Source organism: Fragaria vesca, linkage group LG7, assembly GCF_000184155.1.
Source record: "Fragaria vesca subsp. vesca linkage group LG7, FraVesHawaii_1.0, whole genome shotgun sequence".
Classification (NCBI taxonomy): Eukaryota; Viridiplantae; Streptophyta; class Magnoliopsida; order Rosales; family Rosaceae; genus Fragaria; species Fragaria vesca.
Genome location: NC_020497.1, coordinates 11,539,425 through 11,561,357, shown reverse-complemented (window position 1 = coordinate 11,561,357; position 21,933 = coordinate 11,539,425). Strand labels below are relative to the sequence as shown.

The following is a 21,933-nucleotide window of genomic DNA, read 5'->3' as shown; positions in this document are numbered from 1 at the left end:
CAACGTTTTTGGGCACAGCAGATGTGCTTCCGGCCAGCTTTCCATCTAAATAATTAAGTTGGTGATTTACAGGCAAACATGACATAAAGGTTCTAGATATAAGATTAACGTACCAACTAAACACACAATTCTACTGTGTGCGTGTATTTCTACAGTATTAGCCTTTATAACAAGAAAGATTAAGTATTATGTCGAACAACGTTAAAAAGATCGAAGTAAAAACATTTCAGAAACCTTTTTACTTCGTTCTCGCAAGGAAGATTAAGTATTATGTCAAACAATGTTAAAAATGTCGAAATAAAAACATTTCGATCATATCAAACCTTTTATATAAAAGTCAAAGCCACCAGAACTAAACATGCAACAACCAAAGTTTGTTCTGGTAGGCAAGAGTGTGTATTCATTGTTGATTCCTCTAGCTAGCTTTGAACTCTTTCATTATTAAGAAGATGCACTCCTCCATTTGATCTTTGTCCTTCACATAACTGAGTGGTACCCCGTGGCACTGAAGAATATCATGACCTAATGTGCATATATACAATATATACGTCAAGTTCATTGAGTTATCACTCCAACAGATTGGCAATTACATATATTTATCAGACCAAACAGGAAGATTCAAATGCATCAAAATATCATTTCAAGATTAGTCCATGAATTAATCAAACACACTATGCGCAGGCTCAGAAAAATCTATCTACTTCGTTTGAGATCAAGTTAGCCATTGCGTTAATATAACCTTCACCGTTGATATGCATGTATGAGTCTATAACTGAAACAGGTAACCTGATAAATATGGATCATGCTTGCAAGATGTATGCACTCACGTTCAGACCACTTGACCTGAAAATCTTCTGAAGCACCCGAACTCTTGATCCAATTGTAGAGAAACTAGAGATAGAGAATTGAGGATATATGCATGTAGAGGCAGGACAACAAGCCTGGTTATTAAATCAATTATTTGAATCATTCAGTTATTCTGCCCTCTATTGTAGCAATTTCTCATGTCCTTCACAATGACAGGACCAACCAGTCAACTATATTACACATTATTTCAACAAGACTTAGAACAGTCACTTCAAGAACTGCTTCCTCGGTGGACGGGAACCAGTACCGCATTCCCATATAGACATTCACCGGCATGTCCTCTGATTACAAAGCCATTTTCAGTGCCTTTGCCTGTATATCACGTAGCAAACCAACTTTATAGCACAGAAATTCATGAACATAATAGAACTTGGATACCAGCAAACACTATTGAAAAACAAGACAGACAAGATGTCTAAGCAGAGCTTGAACATAGAAGGAAGTCATGATGATGATTCTCTGATAGCTAGCTAGGTAATTAAGTACTGATGAATAATAGATGGCATTGAGTTCAGTTTCGAATTGGTTTCTCGCTAATAGTCTAAACTACATGTATATATAGTCTAAACGAAATTATTGAAATCTGGAAGAATATTCAAAAACCCTGAATTGATGTAGATATGGCTGGCAAGAAAACTATAAACCAGGCCTTCCAAAACTTGTATATTTGTCACACACTTACACCTACTTTTATTCTGAATAAGAAAAAAAAAATTATTGAACTCTAGAAGAATACTATTTACACTTACACCTACTATTGCATGTACTATCATCACAATGGCAAACATTCTTCAATGAATCCAACAATCCAAGAAAAGCATCTCTTTAATTCCCAAGATAAATTGACAAACCTACTCAACAAGGGCACCCATTCTTTGATGATCCATTGATGGATACAATGCTGTCCCCCCTCGTGAAGGTGGTGGTGGCATATGGTAGTATTGCTGTGCGGCAGATTGGTCTTGTTGAGGAAACCACCCACCATAAGTGGCCTCCGGCTGTCTACTAACTCCCTCATCCTGCACTCGCGGCTCCTGAGGTCTACCCCATGCCAACTTCAATCTCAAACCCTTCACCACCAGCTTCTTACAAAGCTCATCCGCAGCCTTCTCCGCACCATCTCTTGTTGTATATGTCACAAAAGCACATCCTCTTTGTCCAACTATCTTAATCGATTCTATGTCGCCATGAACCCAGAAGCAATCTCTCAAGTCCTACTCCGAAACTCTCCCATCAACCACACCCCCCACATATAAAGTTCTAATACTCTCGTCCTCAGGAGGCTCCAAGGACCCCATCTCTCCAGCCTTTCTAAGCAGCTTCAAAGCCACCGGATCATTGACCCCATGGAACCGGTCCTAGATATTCCGGTTTGCCAACTCCCCAGTTATAGGCTTCTCATGGCGGTAAGGACACACAGCACCTCTGGTGCACTGGCAACGAGTATAAAAACTACACACATGCGCTCGGTTTCTTTGGTAATACGGCGTCGTCCTCTGAAGCTTGAGAATAGTGTCATTTGTCATCGCCTTTCCGTACTCTTGTTCGTAGGGAGGTACCCTACGGTAACCTTGTTTTTATAGGAAAAGGAGTTACACGTACGTACAAAGTATTGTACGTAGTGTACATTGTTTTTTTTTTTTGGATACTAGCTCCCCTCTATGATTGATGTTTCTGCTGAATTCCTCTCCTCATCGACATATCTTTTGAAAATAGAAAAGACTTTGTCATTGTTGTTCGTAAGATTGGGTTGCAGTAAGAGTATATATCTCATGGTGATCCAAATTAAGATCTAAAAGAAATAGGTATATACGTATTGGTTGTGAAAATGATGTAGGACAATAATGAGGCTGTTACAGGTGACAAAATTTGGCTCACAAGCCTCTTGGCTACACCTGCCTGTGAAAAGTAGCAAGCAGAATATTACTTGATATACATATATACGTACCCTCGCGGCCTCATCCAAGTAATGAAAATAATAATTGAAATTGAGTAGATGCTTGATTGCTTGTGTAGGGCATATGCCTTCTCTGTTAGCGTTGATTTTGTATGGGGATGTGGTCGAATACAGAAAGTTGTGAGACATTGTTGTGAAACTAATGTTAAACTTGAGAAATGTAAAAAATAAAAATTTAAAAAAATTTAAAAAATGATGTAGGATGAAAACAACTCAAATTTAAACAGAAAAAAAAATAAAAGTAAGAAAGCGGCAAATAATCAAAAAGAATGATTTAAAGATCGGAAATTTAACCACCACATGTGGTCGAGTTGGTAAGAGCCTAGGTGTGGAACCCCCATACTCAGGTTCAAATCGCAGCCGACGCTAATTGGAGTTAAATCCCAATTTATTCTTGGTGGCCAGAGGGAAGGAAGCGTTCTGACATAATCTCTCGGCGCGGATTAGTCTCTGTGCTTGGAAAGCCTTTGAGGATACCGTCGTTGATACTCTAAACAAAAAAAAAAAAAAAAAAAAGATCGGTAATTCTCGTATAAGGAGATTGCTAGCCATTGGAATATTTAAGAAAAATGTTATTTTGAACTTTTCGGATTACTCGCGCAAAATCTGTTAAATCTGATTTGGTGTAACTTTTGGCCAGAACATCAATTTTGAACTCATAATTAATACCTTTCTGAAATAGGAACGATAAGATCTACAAGACTCATATTTGTGATCCCTGTCAGATTTAGGCCAAAAGAGGTACCATTGAAAATCGACGCTGGACTTGCAAGAATGTTCACACTGCCATGAGACAAGGTGGGAAGATTGCTCTTCATCGAAGCATAAATAACCTATTCCTAAGAAGATGCTTCGTTATTTCCCGTTGGGTCCTCAATTGCAGTGTCTCTACATTTCACTACCAGAATAAAGGCTTTAGCCGACGAAAATAAAAAAACCAGATCGACGAATTATTTTTTCGTCGGCTAAAGTCCACGTTAGCCGACGAAATTTTCCTTCATCGGCTAATTTAAATTTTCGTTGGCTGAAGAAATTTTTTCGTCTGTTATACTATACTTTAGCCGACGAAATTTTTTTTTCGTCAGCCAAAGTTTTTCTTCGTCGGCCAAAGTTTTTACTCGTCGGCTATTATCGAAAAAAGTCGTCGGCTAAAAGAAAAACAATAAAATGTTGTATAATTTGCTTAGTAGGTTTTAAACAAATACACAACTTTGTGAACCAACTCTACATAGAAGCAAAATTAACAAAAATCTCGTGAAATAAGATGTGTTCAGAACGGTGAAATACGGCTATGGTTCAAAAAACACGTAAATCGGGTAACGTCTCTGATGTAGAACAGTCGAAATCCGGTATGCTGTAGATTTGGCTTTCGGTCTCCGATTGACTATTGTGATACCTTTCCAGAAGCGTAACGGCCCTACGAGTCAAACTCATTTCTTTGCCATGAAATATGGGCCTTTTTGGCCATCCGAGTCCATTTAGGGCTTCAAAAGGCAGTTTTCTTATTTCCGATTAGAGTTTTCCATTTCGATCAAGCCCTTAACGTTGTCAAATCCAATTGAATTTTTTACCATAGACATCTTTCGTCATAATGATCATATTTGATGGTCGAATTTTGGTTTGTGAATTTTAGTCATCGGAATCACAACGTGTCTACTAATGTTGTATAACTTGTTTAGTAGGTTAACTCTACATAGGAAGCAAAATTATCAAAAATCTTGTGAAATAAGATGTGTTCAGAATGGTGAAATACGGCTATGGTTCAAAAATCACGTAAACCGGGTAACGTCTCGGTGCCGATAGTAGCGGTCAACCCTATTTACCGTTATTATTCCCTATGGGGAGCCCTATCTTTGGAAGGTAAATGTCTCAAAATTTTTATATGGACAGTTGCGTCTCATCTACGTGATAGTTTTTCATGTGGAAGGTTTGACCAAACTATGTAATATAGAGGGAGATATGAGCGTGTTCGTGTGATAAGTGACGATGGATTATGGTTGACTGTTTCGATCGAGCCCTTAACGTTGTCGGATCCAGTTGAATTTTTTAGCATAGACATCTTTCGTCATAATGATCATATCTGACGGTCAAATTTTAGTTTGTGAATTTTAGTCATCGGAATCACAACGTGTCTACTAATGTTGTATAACTTATTTAGTAGGTTATACAACTTTGTGAACCAACTCTACATAGGAAGCAAAATTATCAAAAATCTCGTGAAATAAGATGTGTTTAGAATGGTGAAATACGGCTATGGTTCAAAAATCACGTAAATCGGGTAACGTCTCGGTGCCGATACTAGCGGTCAACCCTATTTACCGTTATTATTCCCTATGGGGAGCCCTATCGTCGGAAGGTAAATGTTTCAAAATTTTTATATAGGCGGTTGCGTCTCATCTACGTGAAAGTTTTTCGTGTGGAAGGTTTGACCAAACTACGTAATATAGAGGGAGATATGAGTGTTTTCGTGAATTTAGACTTTAGCCGACGAGATATTAAAAAAGTCGTCGGCTAAGGTCAAAAATTTTTTTGCAGTAAACCAAATTTGGACGAAAATTTTCAAAAGACTTTAGCCGACGAAAATATATGAAAAGTCGTCGGCTATTATCAAAAAATTTCAAAATTTTCAAAATTTTCAACCAAAATTTTTTAGCGGTCAACCAAAATTTTCAAAAGAGTTTTGTCGGGTAAAGTTCTTTATATAGGAGTTTTACCGGAGGTGGATGGTAAGAAGTCAGAAAATCAGAAAAAGTTCTTCTCGGCCTAGCTCCGCCGTCAAGCCACCGGAGACCGCCACACTTGTCCCAAAAGCTTCGCCGTCGTCTCTACTTCATTGCTGGACAGGTGGAGCATCGAGTGGCGCCGCCGTGAGGGATAAATCGAGCTCCAAAACTCTGCCGGTTCAGATTCGGTGTCGATCGAATTTCTCCTTCCTCAGGTCACCATTTGGTGAGTTCTATATATGGATAAGTTGAGTTTGATTAGTACTACATTCCCCTAGAATTTGGTAGCTCGATTCGGTGTGTGTGAGGAGAATCGAAGATTTGAAGTTTTTAGGGTTTAAAATAGGGGATTTTTATATTTTGATTCAATTGACCTGTTTAGGCTTAGAATTGGGCTTCGATTTCTTCTAGAAAGTTGTTCAAAATGTTGAGAGGAAGATTCTGTCAAATTTTGGTGGTGATTGGAGGTGGCCGAAAGTTTCTGCAGTTTTTTTTTTTATTCAAAAACCAGCAACTTTAGCCGACGATATTTAAATATTCTAGCCAATGATATTTAAATACTTTTGTCGGCTATAGTTATTTTTTAATTTTTTATAAGGTTTAGCCGACGAAACAGACTATATTTCGTCGGCTATAGTTATTTTTTAATTTTTATTACACACTTTAGCCAACGAATAGAGTCTTGGAAAAAAACCGACGACATGTTTTTCGTCGGCTAAACTGTGGGATTATAGCAGACGACGTCTTCTTTTTTCATCGGCTAAAGTCATCGCCGACTACTTTTTCCCGATGAAATCTTAGCCGATGAATTAAGCTAACAGGCCGACGAACCTTTTTCGTCAGCTAAAGTGCTTGTCCTGGTAGTGTTTCTTCATGCACTACCAAGCATATGAGATGACACGATGACAGGCACAAGGCAAAAACTCCGGTAGATTCAAATAATCTTACCCACTGTAATACCCCGGAATTTTTAGATGTTAGTTTCTTTTATTTTTATTCGGTTGACTTTTTAGCTGACTTTTAAGAGGCCAAAAGTTGACTTCTTTTTTCGTAAGTTATCTTCAAAAACTTCCTTCACGAAAGTTGTAGAGCACGATGATACGAGTTCGTAGACACGTGGCACGCGTAAAACGGACTTCGTATGAGAAAGATATGGTCAGAGGAAGTTTAGTTCTCGGGTTTGGAAAGTATATAAGTAGAAAAATGTGTGGGAGATATTTTTAGGAACCCTATAATTGCAGCAGCCAGTTCTGGGTTCTCTCTCTTCTCTCCCGACCCTCCCACACTCCCTTTCTTCTCCGGTTGAGTTCTCCCTCATCCGGCCACCAAATTGGACGCCGCCGGTTCCGTTGGACTCGTACGGACGCCCTCTCCATTTCTGGGGCAGTCTTGCTTGCCGTCTCGCCGCCTAGGAGCCGCCACGGAGCAGCGGAGCTGCTGCTGTCTCGCCGGAAAACCGGCGATTTCGGCGGCGACGAGAGGCTAACTTAGGTGAGTCTGGTTCCTCTCATCCTTCTAGTAGTGGCTAGGCATAGATTGAAGCATGTTTATGAGTTGTTGAGCCCGGATTTGCAGATTTAAGGTTGTTTTCGTGGTGGAAGTTGCGGGGCAGTTTCGGACAGTTTCTGGCCAAAATTGTTTAAAAGCTCAGTATTAAAGTTGCTCTCCATGCTTCAATCTACAAGTTTCATGTTTTGAGTTTGCCAAAATTCTAAAGTTTTGGAGTGGCGCGTGGGGCCCACTCGCCGCCGCCTGTGGCGGCGCGTCTAGCAGGGTTCCTAGCTCTAGGTTTCAGTGGTTAGCTAGCTCTTGCTATTGTGAGTTTGTTGAGATGTGGAAATTCTAGGTTTGGTGTAAGGTTTGTATGTTAGGACTTAGGTTTATTTGTGTAGGCTTGGTTGAGGTTTGAGTTAGGATTTGAGGATTAGAGGCAGCCATTTTGGGTCTCTAAGTTCGACGACTTTGGAAAGTTGTCCTCTCTTGATCTAAGGGTTAGTTGAGGGTATTGTGAAAACCTATGGTATTTTAGTTACTAGGGTTTTAATTGTGTGTTTTTAGGTGAATTGTGAGGTGGTGTTTTGGCTTGCTCTTGTTGTTGTGGAAATTGCAGCGGGCTTAATAGGTGAGTAACATCTCACCAAGGTTCATTTGGAACCAAATATTGATAAAATGATTATGATAATTATTGTGTGTTGATAATGTTTATTATGATGTTGATGATGGTTTTGATATTAATTATGATGGTGATTTGAATGATGAGGAGGATGATGGTGATAATTATTGTGTTGTTAATGATTATTATGATGTTGATAGTGATGATGATTTAAATTTAAAATATTTTATTTCTTTTGGTTGTTTTTAAAAAAATATATGAGCTTGATCGCCAACGGCTCATAGGTAAGATAAAACAAGTTTTCTTATTATATAATTATTTTTAAGGTTCATAAAATTATAGTATTTTTGGTTGTTGATAAGTTATTCTTGTGGGAATAACCATGTCTTGTGCATATAAATATATCCATGTGTAAGGATATAAAATTTTTTATGATGTGCTTTTTGTGTTGTTGATGATATTGAATTAAAGAATATGCTATTGTTTGTTTTTAAAAATAAATGAGCTTGATCGTCAACGGCTCATAGGTGAGATAAAACAAGTAGATAGTCAAACTGGGTTCCAAGCCTTTAGTCAGGTGATTGGTTACAGTTATGACGCTATTATTATTTTGTGATGTGATATTGGACAGTCAAACTGGGTTCCAAGCCTTTGGCCGGGTGATTGGTTACGGTTAGGAATAGAGCTTTAGTCCGTCTGTCGGTGTAGGTCATGGGAGATACCTTATGGTATCTGGGACCCATGGGTGCACAAATTGTTGTTGTAGGTCATGAGAGGTATTTATTAATATCTGTGACTCATGGGTACATGTTATTGTGAAAGTGTTAAAAATGTGGTTTTAACTTTGTTCTTAATTGTTGTCATTTAACTTGTTTGAGTATCTCCTGAACTATGCTTAATGCAGGAGATTCTTCAATTCTTATTTGTGTAAATTTTGAGTGGAATTCCTGAACTATCATTATTTGCAGGATTCTCTTATGATTGATTGTTTAGTGAATTGTTATGTTTTCTCAATTTCTCTCTTTGAATTTATTTGTTGAGGTAATTCCTGAACTAAGTGCTAAGCAGGAATTTCCGGTTTCATTTTGGATGATGTTAGGTTGAGATATTTTTGGGAGTTACTCATACGGGCTTTTTAGCTAACCGGGTTTGTTGTTTTACAACCCGGTGCACCAATTCATGGTGTAGGGGTTAGACCTGCAGGTGATGATCAGCAGGTTTGAGGCGGAGGCGTAGTGTAGGATTTTAGTTTCTATGAATTTTATTTTATTTCTTTTTATGACAGTTTGTTTTTAAGCTCATATGAGCGACTTTATTATTACTAGACTTTTGAAGTTGATGTAATTATGGAGATGTAATGTTTAACTCGGTTGTTGAGTTTATTTACATTTACATTTCAGTAATTGTTAAACAGGTTTGGGATATTAAGATTTTTAAGTTATATCATGCCCAAATTTTTGAAAATTTATCCTTCGAAAATTGGGGTGTGACACCCACCCCGCAGACGGGGAGGCCTAGAAACACTTTGACTGTTCGATTCCAGAATTTGTTGAAGATTGTCAAAATGTCAGACTCGGATTTGCAACAAACGGGTTCAATCCTACAAAAATATGAATTCGTCTTATTTGACATGTGATAATATTTCTGTACAACCTGCCTCCCCACATGTGTATGAAGAAAGGATACAATTTTCTTACTCTGTTAAATCCAATGCCGTATTCTCCTGGAAAGTGTTTGAAGTGTACATGAGACTATTAATCGACGAGTTGTAGGAGTTATGGGAATATGGACTCTGTAATTTTGACAGGCATAGTTAGACTTCATTCTTGATGAAAATAACAGTTATTAGAAAATTCTAGAATACCATGTAGTATAGCATGTCTCATAAAATGTGTGGCTATCATTGATTGAAGAAGCAACTAATGTGCAATAGGTATGTCATACCATATGGTATGACAGACAAACCTGCGGTTATTTAGACCATCAGTGATTTTCCTGTTTACGGGATGTTGTCTGGTCAAACTACTAAAGGATACAAGGCTTGCCCGTTATGCTTGATGGACGTCAATTCTAGTCGTCTCGTCGACAAAATTTAATCAAGTAGATGGCTTGAACGTGATCACCTGTGGTGGCAGGATACAGAAGCATTCAATGGGACTGAGGAGCATTATCCGATCCTAAACCCCCAGGGAGGCCTGGCGAGTGGATTTTGGAGCGGCTTAAGGAGCATTGGTTTAGATATCTGAGCATTAGTAAGCATGTTAACGATAGGAATCCCATCACGCCCTCAAATAGTAAATAAAATCAGACCTCAGCATTAGATATTTAGATCTAAAATCAATAGGATCAGCCTTCTAGCTAGTACAGAAAACAATGGCAAATGATCTGCTTAAGATTATATATAATCTGCATATGAAAATCCCTTGCTACTATTAGTGGTGTAGCCACATGAGAGTGAGAGGGTTCAAATGAACCTTCTCACTTTTCAATATTTGGTTGATACAATTACTACTTTCATGCTTATATTACAAATTAGTTTAAAGTTTGACCCTCACACTAATTATGTTACATACTACTTTCCCAATCTAAGAAAATGTCTCACAATTTAAGCAATCGTCGTGGATATAATATATAGTTTTATCCAATGCAATCGTCGAGTAAGGGTACAGTACCTTAGAATTGGCAAAGTTTATCTGGGGACACGCCCGTCAGGCCCTACCTACACTTCATAGTTAGTTAGCAGTTGATCAATTACTAACTTTGAATCTCCATACACTTCTAGATTTGCAATTTTTATTTCTAACGCTGTTTGCAACCCCATGATGAGAGCTTGGTATTCCGCAACATTGTTGGAACACAATTCACCGAGAGTGAAGGCATATGACAATATTTGCTTTTGTGGGGTGACGAAGACAACGTCAGCCCCTGCTCTATCTACTCTTGAAGATCCATCGAAGAACATCTTCCAAGTGGGGAGAACCTCTGCAAGAAAGACTTCCTCGTCCAGGAAGTCGTCTGAAATCTCCCAATCTGCAAGAATTGGGTGGCCCGCTAGAAAGTCAGTCACAGCTTGGCCTTTGACTGCCTTCGCAGGTATACAGATGATGTCATATTGATTAAGGAGCAGTGCCCATTTTGCCATTCGTCCTGATAAGATTGGTGTAGACATGACAAATTTAACCGGGTCAGCTCGTGCCACTAAATGCACTGTGTAAGCTTGCATGTAATGCCTCAACTTTTGGATGGCGAAGATGAAAGCAAGACATGTCTTCTCTATTGGAGAATAATTTAATTCTGCTCCTGTGAGAGCTCGACTTAAATAGTACAAGGTCATCTCCCTTTTTTCCTTGTTTTCTTAGGCTAGAAGTGCTCCAAGTGATCTTTCTTGAGCTGCGATGTAGAGGATAAGAGATTTCCCAGGAATGGGTGCACCTAACACCGGAGGATTAGCCAAGTACTTTTTAATGCTTTCGAAAGCGTTGTGACATGCTTCATCCCACACGAAAGGCACATTCTTCTTCATGAGTCGACTAAAAGGTTGGCATCGACCCACGAGGTTTGAGACGAACCGTCTGATAAACGCGAGTTTTCCTTGGAGGCTTCTTAATTCTTTTAAATTTGTTGGCTTAGGCATTTCTTGAATGGCCTTAATCTTCGATTGATCTACTTCAGTGCCACGATGCTTCACAATGAATCCAAGGAACTTGCCTAAACTCACACCAAAAGCGCACTTCAATGGGTTCATTTTGAGTTGGTACTTGCGTAATCTATCGAACACTTCAGGTATCGCTAGACAGAATTGATAACCTTGGGACATTTTACTGGCGACTTTAAACACATTGGGTCGGATTAAGCCTGTATCGTCCATGGGAAAGACGAATAGACACAACCAGCACGCGTAAAATGCAGCCAAGTAAGTGGACTCTATGTCTTCGTCATCTACGCCCAAGTCATCAAACGGTGTGGAGTCGTCATCAGTTTGGGCTTGAACCTCGTGGATTTAGCCAGATGGGTTATATGTGTTTTGAGGTGCATCTTTCTTGTTCCGTACACTCTTGGCAGGTGGCCTCTTTACTAGTACTGGATCCATGATGCGATCTTCACCTTCTGTCCTTCACCATCCTTGCGAAGCTTATGGTATGCGAGAAATAAGAACTTGCAACTCTTGGGAATGACCGGTTCGCCTCCTTTACCCTTGGCTGAAAATTCTTCGATAGGCGGAACAACTTCGTCGTAAAACCTTCCATACAGTGCCAAGTTATTTGATGTCTAAAATCATTGATTGTGAAAATCTTATAAACGATCAATCAAATCGGGGAAGGAATATATCCAAGGTTCCTTTCCATATATATTCGGTGCTCAGAAATCTTTACCGAATCAAATAAAATACGTAGGAATCCTTGCAAATTTAAGGAATCTCTACAAAATTTGGGTGTCCTATAAATTTAAGGAATCTCTACAAAAATAGGGAATCCTTACAAATTTCAGAATCCCTACAAATTTGGGAATTCCCGCAAAATTAAAGAATTCCCCACACACATTGGAGTTCAAGGAGTCAACCCAAAATCGTCCATAACAAGAGCATGGACTTCAAGTTGCGCCTCCGGCACGTGACAGCGATATGACTGTGACGCACCTTGAAGTGGGGGCATTTGTTGACATAAAATTTAACGATAATAATAATCGTTGAATTATTCAAATGACGTGTGGGCCCGACAAATTACATACGTGGCTCGTGAGTTGGCAAAGTTGAAAAGTCGTCGAAAATGACAAGTGACGACGTGTAAATGGTCGGTCGACAACAAAACCTTAAATCCCGACTAAAATCAATTATTAAATGTCGATCGATAATCAGATATCAATTAAATTAAATTGATTATCGAAAAAGGAAGTCGGACATTTAATCCAAAGCGATTATACCTTATCGGTCGTAACTAAATCAATCAATTAAATCAATTAATTATGTTAAAATTAATAATTAAATCAATTAATCAAAACTGATTGATTTAATTATTACCGTTAAGGAAATATTGTGACATCCCGACCCTTAAATTTTTACCTTATTTACTAACTTGGTATTAATAAAAATTTTACCGTTTTCGTCAATAAATTATGGTTTAATTGGTCCCTAGAGGGGTTTTGAGGGACGATTATTTCAGAGAATTATTTGTAGGAGAAAAATTTGACGACGGTAAAAATGGTAAATTTTAGCTAGTAAAAGGTAATTTTTATTAAGGTATTATTTTTCGGGGTGTTTTATTTTTGGAGTGGGTTGGTATAAGGGTGTTGGACCGAGTTGGTGTGAGGCCCAAACACCATTTCTCCTCTCTCTCTTCTCCTCTCCCTCCCGACTTCTTTCCCGAGCTCTCCCGACCCGGAAACTTTTCGGCCGCCGTCCGGCCACCGCAACCCACCGCACTGGTCCCGTTCGGTCGGCCTTCAACCCAGCTACCTCCCTGGACCAGTGGCAGCCCCTCTAGCGCCGTCGTGAGGGAGTTCTCTCCCCCGAAAGCCCTGGTTGCTGTGGTGGTTTCCTCGCCGGAGCTCCCTCCTCCGGCCGCCATAACAGGAGCTGCTTGACTCTTTTGGAAGCTCTCCTCCCGTTCATCAATCCCTCCAAAGGGCTCAACCTCTCTTGGTCTAGGTAAGGAGAACCGGTGAGTGGAAGTTCTAGGGCTTTTTGTGATGTTTTTGCTCGATTGACCTAGTTAGGCTTGGAATTGGTGTTTGCGCTAGTTAAGAAAGTTGTAGAGAGGGTTGAGAGGAAGCTTCTGTTGAATTTTGGTAGGCATTGGAGGTTACCGGAGTCAGCCTCCGGCTGCTGCTGCCCTCAACAACGCCACTGTTAAGGGATTTTTTCATGGTTTTAAGTGTGTTATATTAAGGGGAGTTTATTGGTATGAATTATGGAATTTTTGGATGAGTTTTGGATAGGTTTGTGAATTTCCGAAGTTTGGTAATTTTGGCGGATATTAATAAAGTAGAATTCGGCCGTTGGATTAAAGTCGTATAATCTGTGGAAGGGTGTTGTTTAGGCTGTTGGTTTTAGTGTTGAGGTGTGGACCGAATCGAAGTTAGGCAATGATGAGCGAGTATGGGTCTCGGTTAATTTTGCCTATTTTGTTTAAATATTGGATTTTTAGTTGGAAAATTAATTATATATTTGTGCCAGGGTTCGAGGAAACCTCACTGGAGTGGCGCTTTGGATTTCGTCGGGTTTATGCCTAGAGTTGTGAGTGGACTTTTGTTTTAAATAATATGCATACTATAGTTCATGAATGAACAATTAATGTTGTGGAGCATTTTGACGTCATTTTAATTTTGACGATTTTATTTTCTCTTGGAGAATTACCGAAAAATGGGATTTTTCGGTGAGTATAAATATGTATATTGAGGAGAGTATGTATATAAAAGCTAGCTAGCTAGCCATATGTGTCTGTCCACCTTAATGGTGTAGCATATAGCCGCGTTATGGTATGACGTGACCGTTGGACGCGAGCGTAGTAGCCCTATATGAGTGTTTAATTCATATAGGGGGTATGGGCAAATATTTATACACCCGTCTGTCCACCTTAATGGCATAGTGTAGCACCGCATTAAGGCGTGACTTGAGCGTTGAACGCAAGCGTAGTAGCCCTATATAGACCCATGAATTTATATAGGGAGTATGGATATGTGTAAATACATACATATATTATAGAGCCTGAGAGGCTCGATATTTATGAGATAAAAGTTTTATCGCTTGCAGCATGTATTTGATTTTTCCTTGGAAATTGATTTGGGGAAACATAAATATTTTATTCGTAAAATTATTTTTGTCCACTCACTCTAACGTGTTTTAAATGTTTTTGTCCACTCACTCTAAATATTTGAGGAGGACTTTTGACAAAAGAGAGAAAAATCACTCCCGAAAACTCAAAAGTCTCAAAATCTCTCGAAGAACTACCAAGGTTCCAAATAGCCAGTTCTTCACCAAACTCAAACAAACACTCATCGCGTGATCAACTCTCATGACCCCTTACGTCTCAAGAACAAGTGTTTGTCACCTTTGAGTCAAATCCATATTCGAAGATAGAATCAGAGGACACTACCAAAAAAAAGGTTTTAGCCGAACGAAAAAAAAAAACCCAGGCTGACGAACCATTTTTTCGTCGGCTTTAGCTGACGAAATTTCTTTTGTCGGCTAATTTATATTTTCGTTCGCTATAGTCAACTTTAGCCGACGAAATTAAAATTTCGTCGGCTAAAGTGCTTTATATTTGCAGATCTGGACAGCAGCTCATCTGGGAAAAAAAACAGGAGAAAAAGTTTGGGTGTTGTTGAAATCTGTCCATAATTAGTTTGTGAAGCTATATATAGGTACGTACATGTGTATATATGTTGATTTTGAGTTTTATTTGAGTTGATCGATTTTGAGTGTGATTGAATTGATAGATTTTGAGTATGTTGGATGTATATATATATATGTGTTGATCGATTTGGTTGATGATTTGATAATATATATGATCATGAAGTTGTTGTTAATATTGTGTTGATGGTATGAAGTTGTTGATGATATGAGTTGATAATGATTTTGTGATGATGTTGATATATAATATTGTTATGAGTTGATCGATTTTGTGATGATGTTGATATATATATATATATATATGTTGATCGATTTGGTTGATGATTTGATAATATATATGAAATTGTACATATGTTCATAAGTAGTAGATATATATATATATATATATATGTTAATTAATTATAATATTGTGTTGATGGTATGAAGTTGTTGATGATGATTTTGTGATGATGTTGATATATATAATATTGTTATGTAATTATTAATTAAGTATATCTATATATATGTGTGTTAATTAATTTGTTATCAATTAGTTGTAGTACGTAGAATATATATAAATGAATTGAGTATTTTATATATGGCAATAAAATTTAATTAATAATTAGCTAGCGTTATACATATATATTTTGTTATATTTTCAGGATATAGATAAGAGTTGGATTTCGCTTTCAAAATGGGACAAAAGACATGGTAAAGGAATTATGAGTTTTCTGGAATATGCGCTGGCTAATGCTAACGGGAATACAATTTTCTATTACCCGTGCACGAAATGTCAGTTTCGCAGCGATATGCATCGATTTGCGATTAACAAAGTATGGCAGCACCTAAAGAGTAACGGGTTTTAGGAGAAGTACACATGTTGGTTATATCACGGTGAAACATCATCAGGGGGTTCGCATGATCATGACCAATTTTCTGAGATGGAAAGTACTAGTACATCTAACGATCCAACAACGGCCTTTATCAACGACATGTTTCCTTATGAGAGCGGTGTATGCGCTCAAGGACAGTATATGCCTGACCCGGTGCAGCCCTTCCCTAGAGCTGTCAACACTGCTGGTATTGACAAGTACAACAAACTGCTTGCTTTTCAACAGACCCCTGTGTACCCCGGTTGTCAGAAGACCGTTCTTGAAAGTGTGATGGATGTAATAAAGATTAAAGTTGAGACAAAATCGACCGTGAAGGCTGTTGATGATTATCTACAGTACACTGCTTCGATGTTGCCCCACGGTCATCGTCTTCCTACCACTCATCATAAGGTCCGATGTATCCTGAAAGATCTTGGGCTTTCCTACATCAAGATCCATGCATGCAGATATGACTGCGTTCTCTTCTGAGGTAAAGATCCAGAAGGGAATGACCTTGGTGGCCTTGACGTATGTCCGGTATGTCATACTGACAAGCATAAGCTGACTCCTACAAGCAATAGGAAACCTGTGAAGGTACTTCGGTATTTCCCGTTGAGGGATAGGCTGGAGCGGTTGTACATGTCTTCACACACGGCCGAAGCTATAAGATGACACGCTGATAGGGAATTGCATAACGAAGATACCCTTATACACCCTGCTGACGGGGAGGCTTGGAAGCATATAGACAGGGAGTTTCCTCATTTTGCGTCAGAGGTCCGAAATGTGAGGCTCGGGCTCTCATCCGACGGGTTCAACCCTTTTGGCAACATGAGTCTTCAATACAGTGTATGGCCGGTGATTTTGGTACCGTACAACCTTCCTGCATGGATGTGCATGAAGAAGGAATACAATATGTTGAGTTTGTTGATTCCGGGCCCCGGTTATCCAGGGAAGTGTCTCGATGTGTATTTGAGACCTTTGATTGAAGAGCTTAAGTTTTTGTGGGACATTGATCATCCCACTTATGAAAAGTACATGCACGAGATGTTCCAGATGCATGTCATGATTGTTGGTACTATCAGTGATTTTCCTGCCCGTGGGATGTTGTCGAGCAACGTTATTAGGGGATATAAGACTTGTCCAGAGTGCCTTAGCGATGAGGGGAGCAGCAGTCATTGCAACAAGATATGCAAATTGGGTCACTGTACTCTCCTTCCATATGATCATGAATGGCGGTTTGATGCACATGCATTTGATGGGACCGTAGAAATCGGTGTGCCTCCCAGAAGATGGACGGGGGAAGAAATTTTAGTAGTGCTTAATGAGTACAATTTTGGGCAGCTTAGCAATCATCCCAATATTATGGCGGCAATACCTGAAAGACCTGACATGTACAAATTCTGAACACATAAGAGCATATTTTGGGAACTCCCATACTGGAGTAAGTTGTTGATCAGGCACTACCTAGATGTGATGCACATAGAAAAGAATGTTTGCGACAGTGTGGTGGGCACAGTGCTGAACTTGGAGGGGAAGACGAAATACGGTCCTAAGGCACGCATTGATCTAAAAAAAATTGCAAATAAGAAGACATCTGTGGTTGAAAGAAGGGATGAAAAAAATGCCTCAAGCTCCTTACACCGTGAAGCCTGACTAGAAGAACTTGTGGGCTGGGTATGAATTGTGCACTTGTTATATTCCATGACTAGGTACTGCATTCATCGTGGGCTGGGTATGAATTTTTAAACATAAGATACAAAATACAAAATAGAAAAACCTATATCAAATCCGGATGAATATATATATATTTAATTGAATTAATATTTTTGAACAAGTATAATTTCAAAAATATATATATTTCACATTATATTAAGTGTTTAAATTTAAGCATGAACATAATGAAAAAAATATGGTTTCAAAAATATTTTTTATAGAATAAAGACAAAATAATCTAGAGCCTTAAATTTGAGAATGATAAGATTGAATTTTTACTTTTTCAATGTTGCCTCAGCCTTGAATTAACGAGCAACATTGAATGAGTGTATCCGCCCATGCCTCAGCCTTGATACAAATTAATATTTTAAACAGGATGAGCGGCTATTTTAGATCGAAGAAGAGTTCGAAATGCCAAAGGTCCGAATCGTCTGAGGGAACCTCTAGCAACCCTCAAACGTCGTTTCAGGGCCAGATGACAGCCAGACATACGAGCCTTCTGGAGACGGTGCAGAGGCAACCGGAGGTGCCCCCTTCATCAAGGCAAGCGAGCGTCCCTCGTTCCTCGAGGCAGCTGTGGCCTCAGACCCAGACGGAGGTGTCTGCACCCCGTATGCCTGAGATACACAGGGCGCCCACTCCGGGTCCTACTTCTTCGGATAGTGGGTCATCTGGGGTATAGATGCCGCCGCCTCATCTGTTCCTTCCGCGGATGATACCGGCCTTACCTGTAGTCGATGGCTCAGGGACGCCGATTTATCCACTGCCCCCGCCAGTGGCTCCATCAGCGGCATACCGGTTCGTGCCTTTTGATACACCTCTTATTTCCGCGAGGGTATCATCATCGGCGACAGAGACGGAATCCGTCACGTCCGCCGCGAGCACCTCAGGTAATCAGTGATGAATGATTTGTTTTCTTATAATTAATAATAAAGGGTCTCCGATTTTAATAATCAATTTGGTTTATCATGTGATAGGCACCGTCGGAGCGAAGCCGAAAAAGTAGAAGAGAGGCCCCGTCACAGGGAAGGCTCTCGAGAAGATCGTGGGTACCGTGGCGAGGATCGTCATCAATATTGACGGGGATGGCCACATAGTATCGGGCGGGAAGTCGAGGACGTACTCCGGCCACGTGGGAGCACTCATTAGGGATAGAGTCCCTATGTTGTGGTCAAACTCGGGCGAGGTCCCGCAGGAGGTTAAGGACAGGTCCACAACGCGATGTCGGTGAGTTTACAAAATGCCTCAATAATATTATGTATTACATTGTTGATTTCTCAAAAACCTAAACCAATAAACGGTTAAATGCAGGTGTGGTTTGAGGTTCCCGAGCACCTGAAGGACAGCTGGGGGGACATTGTGCATGGGGGAAGGTACGTTGAGAAGTTAATGAAAAAACAAAATTATATGTGATATTAATAATATTTCTAATATTTTTGTTGTATCTGTAGGTACAAAGAGTGGATGAACGAGTTGCGGACCCACTAGATTACGCACGGGAACGCACATTCTAGTACCCCTGCTGAGTTCCAGTACAGGGAGTACGAGTGGCGTCGGCTTCTAACATCAGAATTCAACGACCCTCATAAACAGGTATTTAAAAAATTAATTAGTTAATTTGTCATTAAGTACGTCTGTTTTTAAATATTTTACTAATAGTTTATTTTTTTCTTTGAAGGCCGTTTCCCGGGTGAACGCTCAGAACCGGCAACGCAACACAAGGAACCATCATGGCGGTTCTAGACCATTCGCTGTCTTCATGGACGAGGCGGCCAGGGAACATCCAGAAGTCAACCGGTATGTCTATACGTACGAGAAGGCATATCCTGACGCCCAAGAGATATTGTAAGTCATCTTACGTTTTTAAATTTTTAAATTTTTAAATTTACTTATATATATGTCAAAATGTTAATTAATAATTTTTTTCCTATCTATATAGGCGAAGGTGAGGGAGGCTAGTGACGAGGTGATGAGTGCTATAGTGAGGGAGACATAGCCGGACACGTAGGAGGAAGAGATGTCTGAAACCATGTCCCGGATCGACACTTCGGATCCGACGATTGGGGCGAGGATCATGGGCACAGCCTTCCCACCGCGAGCAAACAACTTCTACTGCCGGGGTCTAGGAAAGAAGGGCGAGAGGGTCCTGAAGACCACTCCAGGATTTCATCGAAAGACAGCCTCGACCAGCAGCAGAACCACGACCACTAGGACGACTCAGCTAGAGTCGGAAGTTCAAAGACTACGGGAACAACATGCTGCTCAGGTTGCCTATAATGCCGCGCAGGCAGCCTATGCTGCCGAGATATATGCCATCCAACAGGCCCAGCAACAGCAGATGTTTCAGTACATGCAGGAGTTTACAACTGCCCAGCTTCAGGGACTTCCGGCTCCGCCCATGCCTCCGGCTATACCGTTACCCCAGCCGCCACAACCTCCCCAGCAACCTCTGCAGCAGCCCCCAGAAGCGGATATTAATTTAGACGATCTAGATTTTGTGTAGTTGATGAATTATATAGTTTTATGTGCTTGTTGTTGATTATATGGAATTGTTTTGGTGTATTTTGCAGCTTGCTTGGAATGATAATTTAGAAATTTCGTGGTTTTTTTTTTTACTGGAATTGACTTATAGCCGACGAAATACGCCTTAATTCGTCGGCTAAACCCTTATAAAGCCGACGAATATGTTACACGTGTCGTCGGCTAAAGTCTCAGACACGGCCGACGAAACATTTAATATATTCGTCGGCTTAATTCTTGGAAAAAAGCCGACGAACTGTTTTTCGTAGGCTAAACGCTGGGAATATAGCCGACGACTTCTTCTAGTTTCGTCGGCTAAAGTCACCACAGACGACCTTTTCCTGACGAAATCTTAGCCGACGAATTAAGCTAACAGGCCGACGAAAATTTTTTGTTGGCTAAAGTGCTTGTCCTGTTAGTGGGAGTTCACAAATATTTGTAACCTGTATTCATATCAATAACATTATATTATTCTTTGTACACATGTTGTTCTATAATTTATCGCAGATTTTCCGTGTTTACAAGAGATTCAGCAAGTTCTTCTTTAGCACTTTTTATTGATTAGAGCTTATTCGTTACACCCTAGTTTTCATGCTTCTTAAACTTAGAGCTCAGATTGGTTCTTCTGAGCTGACGTTATTGCCAATAAATCATCGTCTTGGAAGGTATTGGCAACCAAAAGAAACACTTTCTGAAAAAAATGAAGCATCTACGCAGGTGACGCAGCGATGCATTTCACTTTGTTAGAAGTTATATATATCTGAGGATTACAGAATTTTCAGAACAAGAAAAAGCAACCACCAAATGTGACTAAAATGTGGAAGAAACCAAAGAGCACGTATATGTCAAGGAAGAAAACAATGCATTGCGTATGCTCATTCGAATTTGAGAAGCTGTCTTGAACTCTTAGCCTGTACGTGAAAGGTAAACAATCATCCACACGTGACTAAATTACGACTCGTCACTAAGAAAAAAAATCTAAGAGGGGCATGTTATCAGGCAAAAGAAAGATGCTAATTCGACAAAACAAAAGATATATTGATGCAATGAATGCACTAATTAGCGAATTACCAAGGATTTCAATTACACAACTGAAAACAAGTTGAGGAAACATTATCAGAGACCAAAAATTGTCAACAAGTATGCCTCTACAACTAGTGGCTTAACATCCGGGACAAAAACAATTCATTATCGGCTGTTACGAATATCGGGCATTCAGTTTGAATTTCCTTGCTGCTCTTATCTGCTGTATCCGCTTTTTATCTTGCTCAAATTTGCACTGAAGCATCATAATTTCTAAATGATTGTTAAAAATAGAAAGTGGGTGTGTGGGTTACAATTTAGATTTCACTTCCTTATACAAAACTAATGAAAACGAAACTTTAGTAGCTGAAACAACCACTATTACATTGTGCCTGAATAAATTAAAGGATGGAGGCAAATCCCACCAAAGTATCAGCCACATGATTACATTCACAAAAAATATGCTAAGATTTGAAATGCATTTACCCCATCCTATACGAAGCTTCCAAGGGACCATTTGAGGAGAGCGAATGAAGTCAAGAACCATAAAGGATTTAAACTTAAATCAGCGACAACAAATTTTGAATTTAGGTATCAGGGTTCCACATCTATACTTTAACAAACTTGACCACTTGTGGTAGTTAACTTTTGTTTTTTCATTAGCTAAATATCATTAAAAATTGGTTTAATTGTAGCTTAATTCTATCATCCGACCCTAAAGATAGCATCTGTATATTATGTTTGGACCTCAATTCCCCCTCCTCCCCCAAAGTCAAATCCTGTTCCTGCCAGTGATTTTAGTCATTTTACGGTTGCAG

At 39.5% G+C, this 21,933-nt stretch overlaps 1 pseudogene; it reads right to left on the bottom strand.

Annotated features, from left to right (window-relative positions):
* Window positions 1-1,718: 1,718 nt before the first annotated feature.
* Window positions 1,719-2,393, bottom strand: LOC101314420 (annotated as a pseudogene).
* Window positions 2,394-21,933: the final 19,540 nt, after the last annotated feature.